The 12,609-nt window shown below is 36.9% G+C and overlaps 1 pseudogene across 1 annotated transcript; it reads right to left on the minus strand.

The window, feature by feature from the left end:
• Window positions 1-5,045: 5,045 nt before the first annotated feature.
• LOC308525476 (olfactory receptor 52E4-like) lies at window positions 5,046-7,631 on the minus strand (annotated as a pseudogene). Its single transcript has 2 exons — window positions 7,520-7,631; window positions 5,046-5,922 (listed from the first exon to the last, which is right to left on the minus strand). The product of its transcript is annotated as an olfactory receptor 52E4-like (transcript).
• Between the last annotated feature and the right edge of the window lie 4,978 nt (window positions 7,632-12,609).

Below are 12,609 nucleotides of genomic sequence, written 5' to 3' on the forward strand. Positions count from 1 at the left end.
GACTTATGGGCCCTACTTTTCTACTTATTTCCCTCCTCTAATAATTTCTTTGACATAAATTTTTTTGGATTATAGGATCAGCAAGATCAGGAATTATAATCTTAATTCTTCCACTTACTACCTCTGTATGTTATAGTTATATATAATTTAATCTATCTAAACATCTATAAAAGAGAAAAATGTAATAACTGTGTAAGGTTAATGATTGCAAAGTGTTTAGCACTGTTTCTAGCATATTTCAACACTTAATAAAGGTAAGATTATTTTAGTATCATTCCTTCCCTGAATATGTATTTGTTCAATGTCTTTTCAAAGCATGCACATTAGTTTATCTTATAAGGTTAATCAAATAAAAGCATCCTTCTGACAGTGGCTGGTATTTTTTGTTTGCTTTGCAAATTGGAAGAATCTACAAGTAGATAATTCACCTTGGCCAATGTTGCTCAGTAGTTAAAGCATCTGTCTGCACACTAAAGGGTTGAGGGTTTGATTCCCAGACAAGGGTATCTACCTAGGTTTCAGGTTCAATACCCAGCCCCAGTTGGGGTGTGTGCAAAGGCAACTAATGGATATATCTCACATCAATGTTTTTTTTTCATCTCTCCCACTCCCTCTCTCACTCCCTACCTCTAAAATCAATGGAAAATATATTATCAGGTGGGAATTAACCAAAAATTTAAAAATAGATAATTCAGATGACAATCAAGATTTGGTTAATTTGTACTCTCATTATAACTGTAAGGGAAAGCTAAAGAGAAGTGAGCAAAAGAGAAAAATGTGTGGTAAGCCATATCCTTTCCACCTAGCTACTGATGAGAAGGGCGCATTTTAGGGAACCCCTTGAGAATGAATATTGATTGTAACATGACTTATTCACACTGCTGGTGTGAACATTGGGCATCATTTGAACTTGTGGAAATTTGAAGGAGCAGAACTATTGTTCCTGCAATATAAGTAAAATAAAATGATGGCATTGATTTTAGCAATCATCATTATGTACCAGGCACTTACCTAGTCTTAAAGGATGTGATAATAAACAAAAGATTAATTCCTCTAGTGGAGTTTATAACTGATTTTTAAAAAATTTCTTAAAGGATGGTAAGTAAAAGTAATGTATACTTATTATCATACTAGAGGTCCAGTACATGAATTTGTGCAAAGGTGGGGTCTGGCCTGCCTGCCCCGATGAGGGCCAATCGAGCCAGGTTGGTGTGTGGGAGGGGCCACGGGTGGTTGACCGCCCAGTCCCACCCCTGATCGGGGTGTTGGGGGCCAATCAGGGGCCAGGCTGGCTGGAGGGGAGGGAGGAAAGAGGCTGATTGGGCCCCAGATAAGGCTGGTCGGCTGCCACAGTGCACATCATAGCCACTGGTCGTTCTGGTCGTTCTGCCATTCTGGTTGCTGGAGATATATATATATATATATATATATATATATATATATAGCCTTTTAAATAGTATGTAATGCTATACATTTTAGTCTAATTCATTTTTCAGTTACATCCTATACCTTTTGATTGTTCGTTTTCTCTCTACTTATTCTATTGGATACTGAAAAAAGAATCTTGAATTCTCCAAATATATCTGTGGATTTGGTTGTATTTCCTTTTAATTCCATCTGTTTACCTTCATGTAATTGGAGCTCTGCAGTTAGGTACATGTGCATTTAGTATTGTTACGTCTTCCTGAAGAAGTGATTCTTTTATCATTATATAACATCCATCTTTATTTTTTACAATATGTCTTATTCTGAATTCTGTTTGATATTAATGTAGCCACTTTGGTTTCTTTTAAATACTGTTTGCCTGACAAATTAACTTAACTACATGTTTATATATAAAGTGGGGTTTTGTGCACAACATATAGCTGGATTTTGCTCTTTTATCTGATTTCACTAGCTCCATCATAAATCAATGTGTTTAAACTATTTCTACTTGATATAGTTAGTGAAATGGAAGGAAAGAAGGGAAAAAATAGGGATTTCACACTTAATCTCTAAATCCAAATCTTTTTTCCTCCTTCCCTCTCTTCCTTCCTCCCTCCCTCCTTTCCTCCCTTTTATTGCTTGTGTAACCTGCTATTTCCCTGCTGGGTGCTTGTTCTTTAACCAGTGGAAGGAAAGAGCATAGGGGAACTTTTTTTTTAGACTATACATGATACAGTTCTTCAAATTTTGACTCCCTGTTTCAACTTGCCTGATTTTCTAATTTGATAGGTGACTGCTTTGAATTTTGTCCAGATTTTAGTCTTAATCTGTGGGAGATTAGTTGTAGCAGAGTCATTGCATTTTAACCACACTGGACTACCTTAATTCACAAAGTTTTAAGCATAAATATAAGGTAACAGTTAAAAATAAGTGCTATGTTTAAAAAACCAAGAAAAAGGGAATGAGGGGAGTGCTGTGTATGTGGTGGAAGGTGTGGCCGATGAAAATGGGGTCCTTTCACAGAGTTGCAAGATTTATTGGAATAGAAATAGAAGGCTGCCCCCCGGTTCTTGGTGTCTCATCTCTGTCAGTTCCACTTTGGAAAAAGTCCAGCATTGTCTTTATCAGGCCCAGAAATAGAGCCAGTGATCAGAGATTCTTTGCCTTGCCAAAGCTTAGTCCTATTTAGCCTCTGTCCCTGTCCAGCTAGCTTTGTCTTTGCACTCCACCTGGCACTACATTTCAGTACACAAGCTCCTGCTTGGAGCTGGCACTTGGCTGTTAGGCCTGCATGGCTGTTACAGAGAGAGAATATGGGAACACATGAGTGCATGAATGAACACGTGTTACAGGGAGAGAGAGAGAGAGAGAGAGAGAGAGAGAGAGAGAGAGAGAGAGAGAGAGAGCCTTTGTTAAACTTATATTATATTATCTAGGGTTTGGGCAGACCACGTGCACTTTCAAACTAACCAATCAACTTCCTAATCCTTTGAAGACTGGTGTTGGGCCCTCCCCCTAACCAATCCATTTCCTAGATCTTCTGGGATTTTCTGTCCCTTATCTAATCTGATCCTTTTCCCAGGCTAGACAGGTCTGATCTTGGCTCCTATTATGCATGTCTCATAGTAGAAGTAGCTCTTGGCTTCTACTAGCATGTGCCCAGCAGAGAATTCCCCCTTTATTGTTTTATCTCTCCCTCAGTAATACTGGCTAATGACCAGTAATGATCTTTCCTGCCCCATTCAGGAAATAAGTCTGGACCCAATATGAATACTGTTACTTTCTAGTGAAGCAAGCTTGCTGTCCAACTCAGCTCCCTAGTTTATTAACTTAATAATGTCTGGTTCTCTTTGATCTCTTCCTTTATTAATATCTAGCTACCTAGGCTAACAAGGGTATCTTTATATTTAGAGTTGTCAGGAAAAGAATCACTTGGCAGATGATATGTGAGAGAGTATTTAAAGGCAATGAAGGGTTTTAACAAGGCAACCTCTGATAAAAAGTATTTTAGGGTGAAGAAATAGAAAGGCAAAAACACTGTTTCACTGTTCATAAAATCTGAAAGAAATGATGAAGGCAATATAGTTTGTGAATAATGTACAAAGAGAATAATACGACAAAAAGTTCAAGGAATTTTCAGGCACCCAACATATAGAATAGCTAGGAAACACTAATACCTTTGGCTTATATTGTGAATAAGTATGGCATTCATTAAGGATTTTTAAAAAATATATGTTTTTATAACTTTATTAATATCTGACATACAACAAAGTGAACACATTTAAATTGAATAGTTTAATGTATTTTGCCATATGTTTTCAACTATGAAACAATTGTCATAATAAATATAACAAGCATATCTTTTATCCTTTAAAATTTCCTCATGTACCTATGAAATGCATACCTTTTATCATTCCCTAAACCCATCCTACTTTTCTTAGGAATTACCGCTTATATCTACTAGGTTAATTTTTTTACAATTTTATGTAGATGTAATAAAATAATATGTCTCGTTTCTTCTGGTATATACTTCTTTCACTAAGCATAATTATTTTAAGATTCATTCATACATGTTGTGTATTCTTATTTTTTTTCTTTATAATGCTGAATAGTATTATATTTTATGGATGTGTCTGAATTTGTCCACCAAGTCATCATGCTATGTATTTGTGTTGGTTTCCATTTTTGGATATTATGAATAAATCAACTATAAATATCTGTGTACAAGACTTGGTGTGAACATGGGCCTACATTTATCATAAGTAAAATTACCTAGGAGTAGTGAGCAATGTTAGCAAGGTTTCAGGATACAAAGTTAATATAGTTTTTACACTTTTAATAAACTTTTACCTATACAACAACAATAAAGAAGTGGAATTTGAAATTATAAATATAAAACAATTTATATTAGCATCTAAAAAATAAATGTTTAGGTATAAATCTTTAAAAATATGTACAGTATCAATATGTGGAAAATTATATAAATCTGAGGAAATATATCAAAGAAATGAGCAAATGGAGAAATATCACATGTTCATAGTTAGGAAGACAATATTGTCAATATGTCAGTTCTTCTTAAATCAGTCTGTAGATTCAACATAACCCCAATAAAAATCCTAGCAAATTATTTTTGAATATTGAAAAACTGATTTTTAATTTATGTGAAAAGTAAAAATACTAACGTGGCAAACACAGTATTGAAGGAAAATAATAAAGTTGGAGAACTGACATAACTGGACTTCAAGACTTACTGAAAAACCACAATAGTTAAGAGAGCATGGTAGTGGCAAAAGAATAGACAAATACTACTGACATGGAGAACATCATTAACCCACACATTCAAGAATCTCATTACACATTTTACTTAGCCTTACTATCCTCAGTCACTTTCAGTGAGAAAAAGCAGTATAATTGATTGAAAGTCAAATAATATAAAGGAATCATTGAGTCTGAGTTTAAGAGATTCTAATAAAGGCTGATGTAATGCCCGAGTGACTTTTACATAGTCTCATTTTCAGGCACCCTGAGAGATGTATAAGCTAAATATTACCTGGAAAGAATATCAATTTCCAAATACATTTGGGTCACACACTCTTTACAAATATTCTTACAACTCTGTTCTAAATTTGCTTTGTCCTGACCCCATAAATGACTGGATTGAAACAAGGAGGAACAGCCACATATAGACTGGCCAGGAGTATGTGAATGTAGCTAGGGACATTTCTACCAAACCAGTGAGTCATAAAGGAGAAAAGGTAAAAGGTTAAAATGATACATACATGTGAACCACATTTACCAAGTGCATTGTGTCAGGCATCTCTGGAAGGAAGACAGAAAACAGCTCATAGGATCTGAACATAGGAGAGGACAAAAAGGATTAAGTCAAAGGTGAGGGCAGCAATAGAAAATGAGCCATAGATGATGTAGACTCTTACATTAACACAGGCAAGATGGGCAATTCCCATATGTTCACAGTAGGTATGAGGGATAATGTTGTGGCTACAGGAGGATAATAATTTAAGAGGAGGGTAGAGGGGAATGACAAGGAGTACAGTACTGACCTCCTTGCTACAAATGAGGCCATAATGACTATCATTTTGTTGGTGAGAATAGTAGTATATCTCAGTGGATCACAGATGGCAACAAAGTGGTTAACTGCCATGGCCAAGAGTACAACAGATTCCATACCAGTGCAGGTATGGATAAAGAACATTTGGATGAGGCAGCCTTTAAAGCCTATCTCCTTACACCAGAAGATGGCCAGCATCTTGGGGTTGGTTGAAGTGGAAAGGCCTAGATCAATAAAGGAAATAAGAGCCAGGAGGTAGAACACGGGTTGATGAAAATTCTGCTCAGTCTTAATAGTTCCCGCAAGTGCCATCAAATAAACAACAAAGAAAGGGAAGGTAATCCAAATATGAAAATCTTCTAGACCTGGTATACCCAGCAGATGGAAGGCAGAGGGATGTGAGGTAGTGTCACTGACAGGACATCTTCCTGAGAACTCTTGGAAAAGGCTCTACTGTCTTCTTTGGTATTTCTGGGGAAATATAAGGGATGGCTGAATATCACTATGTGTAATAGCATACCAGTAAAACTCTTAACAACATAATGAAAGAAATGTGAGGCTAGTTAACTACCAGAGATATTAAAATTATTGCCTATCTCATTTAATATTCCATGGGGATTGTGGAAGTTAGAAAGAATTTTTTCTGCTGGTAGAGTGGTTCATGGTCATCTTTAGCTCACTCTTTTGTGAAATACTCATCTGGTTACCCTCCCAGTAACCATAACTTGTGTAATATTTTCAAGTTACTTTGGTACCTGAGTTGATCAGGTACATAAGAGAAACCCTCAAAATGTTATTTTAATAAAGGGCAAGAAATTGAAATGTAAGAAACTTTGGATATGATGGTCAAGAGGATATCCACTTATGAAGCTCATCTGTGCAGCATAGTCCCATTCTGTAGGTGCTACTTTTCCCCATTTTTACTTTAATAAGACTGTGGTGATAGCTATCTTTTGATGAAATGGGTGCTTCCATGCTGTGATTGATGAAGCGATTATTAGAATTTTTAGTCAAAAAGTTGTAATTCATTATATAAACAAATAATGCAAAAAAGATGATCATAATTGAATTAGAAAAAGTAGTTATTAAATTCAGCATTCATATATGAGAGTAAAAAACAAAACCTTTTTAGCCAACTAGGCAAAAAAATAAAAGTTACTCATTTGGTGAAAGGAATCCATGAAAAACCTATAGCTAATATCATTTTGAATGGTGAAACACTGGAAGGTTTGTCTCTTGGGTTTAAAAAAGGCAAAAACATCAACTAGCATCAATTTTGCTAGAGGGTCTAACAAGCTAAATATGTCCAAAAAAAAAGTAATACTGAAATGAAAAAGTAAACGTTCCTATTTAGAAATTACCTGAACAGTTACAAAAAAATAAAAAAATGTAGAAGCAATCATTTAGCTTATTAATTGCTCAGGTATAAGCATCAATACTATTAGCAAACAATTACAAATTAATATTTTAAATTATAATTTTGTAAAATTTTGAAATATCACTTACAATGGCATGAAAACATGGAGTACTTAGTAATAAACATTTAAATTATAAAACATGAAAGAATTTAAGGAGACAATTTTTAAAAATTATATAACATTCATGGTTTGGATGACAATTATGTTAACAAATATGTCTTAACAAATATGTTAAGATGTCAATTCTTCCTAAATTTATCAATAAATTTAAGACAGCTTCAATCAATACCAAAAAAAGTAAGCTTATTCTAAAATAACTATAGAAATATCCTAAAATCATTGGAAAAAGTACATATATCAAAACTGGGGGACTTACAATAAAGGACTTCAAATTTACAAAACTATAGTAATTAAGATAGTGTGGCAATTGCACAATGATAGATAAGTAGAACATAATAGAAAAAAAGACAGAACTAGGCACGTTTCATGTCCTAAATTCAACTGCATAAAGTGACCAATGTAGCAATTCAATGAAGATAGAAAAGCCATTTCTAACAATGATAACGGGTATAACTGAACATAAGTTCAGGGTCAATTGCTCATTTACCTTTGTTGAGTCTAAATTTGAAATAACCTTTGGAGGCTTCCTTGATTGAAACAGAACTGAATCTCTGAGTTGTTTTATAACAGTGTAGAGACCTGGGATCAATGATGATCATCCTAAGGGCATGCTTCAAATATTTCTAACTTACAAATGCTTCCAGGATGGGAACCAAGTATTTCTACCTTTTGGCTTTAGATTTAGTTAAAATTAGAGAAAGTTTCATAATTATAGAAGAGAAGAATTTCAGTATAAATTAAGCTTAACCACATCTTGCACAGAATCTATGAAATGCAGTTTAATTGCATTTCAAGTTAACTACTAAAATTTATACTCAGCCCCGCAAGCATGGTTCATAGTTGAGCATTGACTTATGAACCTGGAGGCCACAATGCGACTCGCGGTCAGGGCACATGCCTGGGTTTGGGGCTCAGTCCTTAGCAGTGGGCATGCAGAAAGCAGCCAATCCATGATTCTCTCTCATCATTGTTGTTTCTCTCTCTCTCTCTCTCTCTCTCTCTCTCTCTCTCTCTCTCTCCCTCTCTGAATTCAATAAAAATATATTTTTTAAAAAATTGTATTTGGTCGTTTTGACATGTATGGAGATTTTTCCTAATTTCTAGTTGGCACTGATCTGAAAACCTCCAATAGATTGTAAAAATAAATCTCTTTAAGAATTTTTTAATTGTATAAAGATTTAATCTTGCCCTCCCCCACCTCCCAAAAAATAAATCCGGCCACCACCATATGCCATCCATTTGCATAACTGTTTAATAACAGTATGCATATGTATTAGCAGTGTTAACCTATAATCCCCATGGGAAAAACTTGTTCACTGGAGTACAATGCTTATGGTTATTTTTTTCCTTTCATCTCTCAGATTCCACTCATTCCCAAAGTTACTTAGGTTAACACAATTACCCCCATCCACTTTAATAAGGTTGTTCTTTTTCCCTATATTTATAATGCACTGTACTTGTCAAAATCTGCATTTCATTTTGGGATCTTACTATTAGTAAATGGTGTTTTTAAAATTACATTAAGTTGTATAATTCTATGCGTTTTGTCAAATGTATAGTATCATGCATCCACCCTTATAGTATCATACAGAATATTTCACCAACTTAAAAATTCCCATGTTCCCCCCGTATTTAACAACCCTCACTCCTTTTCCTCTGGTAAACATGAATATTTTTACTGTCTCTTTAATTTTGCTCTTTTCAGAATATAATATGGCTAGAATAATATAATATGGATCTTCTTTAGATTAGCTTTTTCTAAGTGAAATCACTCAGCTATGTGCATTTGAAATTTATTTACATCTTTATATAGCTTGACATTTCATTTATTACTGATGCAGAATAGTTACCATTGTGTTATATACATTGGGTATAGCACAATTTGAATAGTCTTTTATCATTTATCTGTTGAAGGGCATCTTCATTGTATCTAATTCTTAGCAATTATGAAAAAAATACTATTAATGTATATGTGCAAGTTTTTGTGTGAATGTAGTTTTCAAACTAGTTGGGTAAATTCCTTGGAGTGTGATTGCTGGATTTTATGGCAAGACTATCTTTAGCTTTGTAGGAGACTTCCAAACTTTATTCCAATGTTGCTGTGCCATTTTACATTCCCATCAAAACTGATGAAAGTTTCTATTGCTTTGCATACTCACCTATTCTTGGTATTGCTTTACTTCTTTTTAATTTTCACCATTTTTAGTGGTAGGTAGTGAAATCCTACTGTACTTTTAAAATTTGCAATTCCTTATGGAAATATATGTTGAGTATCTTTTTAATCTGTTTATTTTCTATATGTATATTTATGAGGTGTATAGACAAATATTTTGCTCAAATTTTAATTAGGTTATTTTTTATTATGCATACTAGTAGCTCAGTGCACAGATTTGTGCACCAGTGGGGTCCCTTGGCCTGGCCTGCTCCCTCTCGCAATCCAGGACCTCTCGGGGAATGTTGGAGAGCCGGTTTCAGCCCAATCTGTGCACCAGGCCTCTAGTATGCATATAACATCTTTGGTTAATCTCTTCCTGCCCTCCCCCTCACCTCTTCCCTTTGAGATTCATCAGTCTGTTCCATGTTTTCATGCTTGTGAGTTGAGTGGCTGCCCCCTGTTGGTCAGTGCACATTATAGCTACTGGTCAAATGGTCAAATGGTTGCTTAGGCTTTTATAAAGGTGTCCCAAAGTTCAAGCAAGATTTGCCATTCAATTCTATTGCAAATCTTGCGTGAATTTTGGGACACCCTATAGAGTAGAGGCCCAGTGCATAAAAATTTGTGCACTCAGGGGAGGAAGTCCCTCAGCCCAGCATGTGCCCTCTCACAGTCTGGGACCCCTCGGGGGATGACCACCTGCTGGCTTAGGCCCACTCCCCAGGGGATTGGGCCTAAGATGGCAATCAGACATCCCTCTGGCAGCCCGGCAGCCCTCGGGGGATATCTACTTGCCAGCGGGAGCAGGCCTAAGCTGCAGTCGGACATCCTTAGTGCTGCTGAGGAGGCGGGAGAGGCTCACGCCACCACCGCTGTGCTGGCAGCCGTCAGCCTGGCTTATAGCTGAGCAGAGCTCCCCCTGTGGGAGCACACTGACCACCAGGGGGCAGCTCCTGCACTGAGGGTCTGCCCCGTGGTGGTCAGTGTGTGTCATAGTGACCAGTCGTTCCCAGTCATTCTGCTGTTAGGGTCAATTTGCATATTACCCTTTTATTATATAGGATAGAGGCCTGGTGCATGGGTGGGAGCCGGCTGGTGTGCCCTGAAGGATGTCCCAGATCATGGTGGGGGTCCTGCTGGGATGCCTAGCCACCCTGGGTGAGGGGCTGAGGGCCATTTTCAGACTGGCCCCACCCCCTTCAGGGTAGGGGTCCTCGCTGGAGTGCCTGGCCAGCCTGGTTGAGGGGCAGAGGGCCGTTTTCAGACTGGCCCCACCCCCTTTAGGGTGGGGGTCCCCACTGGAGTGCCTGGCCAGCCTGGGTGAGGGGCTCATGGCTGTTTGCAGGCTGGCCACAGCCCCTTCATGGTGGGGGTCCCTGCTGGGGTGCCTGGCCAGCCTGGGTGAGGAGCTGAGGGCTATTTTCAGGCTGGCCAGCAACTGAAGGGAATGGGGTCCTGCTGAGGTGCCTGGCCAGCCCTGGTGAGGTGCTGATGGCTGCTTGCAGGCTGGCCACAGTCTCCAGTCACCCAAGCTCCCAGTGGAGGCTGGCTAGAAGCAGGTATCTGAGATTTATTTATCTTCTATAATTGAAACTTTGTTGCCTTGAGCAGAGGCCGCAGCCGGCCAGGGTAGGCAGAAAGCTTGGCTTCCTCCATCGCTGGGGCAACCAAGCCTCCTGCTTGCTCCAGCTCCGTGGCTGCCGGCCGCCATCTTGGTTGGGTTAATTTGCATATAGTCACTCTGATTGGCTGGTGGGCATGGCTTGGGCGTAGCAGAAGTGCAGTCAATTTGCATGTGTCTCTTTTATTAGATTAGATATTTAGTTGTAGATTTTGATTATTTTTAAATCAACTTGAGAAAGTTCTCTATTCCTTATTTGCAAGTGTTGTTATAAATATGTGCCATGTTTTCCTTAAAGATTTTTCTTGCCCAGCCAAGATAGGTCAGTGGTTAGACATACACCCATGAACCAAGAGATCACTGGTTTGATTCCCAGTCAGGGCATATGCCCAGGTTTTAGGCTTGATCCCCAGTGGTGGGCATGTAGGAGATAGCTGATGAATGTTTCTCTCTCATCACTGTTTCTATCTCTCTATCCCTCTTTCAACCCCTCTCTTGAAATCAATAAAAACCTATTTAAATAATATTTTTATTAATCATTCATACAATGAATAGAATTTTTCTCCCTTAAGCTGAGGTTCTACGTTATTTTTGTGGATTGTGTTTTGAATGTTAAACCAGCTTTGCATGTCAGGAATAAACACCACTTGGTCATGCTATATAGTTATTTTTATAAATTATTAGCTTCAATTTTCTAATATATTATCAAGTGTCTTTGCATCTGTTCATGAGAAGTATTTTTGAGGCATATTCAGCATTTTAAAAATTGTTTATTTTTTGGATAATATCTTTAGCTGGATTTGGTTTTGGGGTATTTCCAGCTCCATAAAATGAAGTGATTTTTTTCTGGAAGTGATTTTAGGTAATTGCTGTAATTTTCTTTTCCTTTAATATTTGGTAGAATTCACTGGTAAAGCCATCAAAACCTGATTTTGGTGAAAAGGTAATTAATTAGTGATGTAATTTATTAATTAACATAGAGACATTTAGGTATTTAGAACTATAAATTTACTTCTATGGAAATTTACATATTTCTATATTTTGGGGCATTATATTATAAATATATCTGAGGAGAAACTGCACTTAAAGATAGTTTCAGTGCTTTTGCCACTGATTTCAACTTACCATTTAGGCCATGAAAATATAAAGAAAAGTTAATGCTTAGAGACATAAAAAAGACTGTTTAAAAAAAAAAGGGCATATAAGGTAGCCTTTAAAATTTTAAAAGAAAACATTTACAGATTAATACATTTAAACTTTATCATTCACAGCTGGAATAAGACTAGAATACTGTACCTGGCTAGTGTGGTGCAATGGTTGAACCTCAACCTATGAACCAAGAGGTCAGTGGTTCAATTACCAGTCAGAGCACATGCCCAGGTTGCGGGTTTAATCCCCAATAGGGGCGTGCAAGAGGCAGTTGATCAATGATTCTCTCTCATCTTCGATGTTTCTACCTCTCTTCCTCTCCCTTCCTCTCTGAAATCAATATGTATATATATTTTAATCCATAAGAATGATAGAGAGTAGCTATTGCACAGAAATATGGCACATTCTTTAAATCCTACTTAATATCTACTGATACCATTGATTAAAAAAATTACATATAAAGACTGATGAGCCATATTTTGCCATATGAATTGGACAACAAAGCTTAGACTTTTGACTGTCTGAACTCATTAAAATGCTTACAGAAGGGAGCCAAAATAAAGAAACATTTATGTCAAGCACATTTAAATTTACTGAATTTAATATAACAAGGCATTTCATCTCATATATATTAGGCACTATTTCTTTTTAA

Source organism: Myotis nattereri (assembly GCF_964212035.1).
Source record: "Myotis nattereri genome assembly, chromosome: 9".
Lineage (NCBI taxonomy): Eukaryota > Metazoa > Chordata > Mammalia > Chiroptera > Vespertilionidae > Myotis > Myotis nattereri.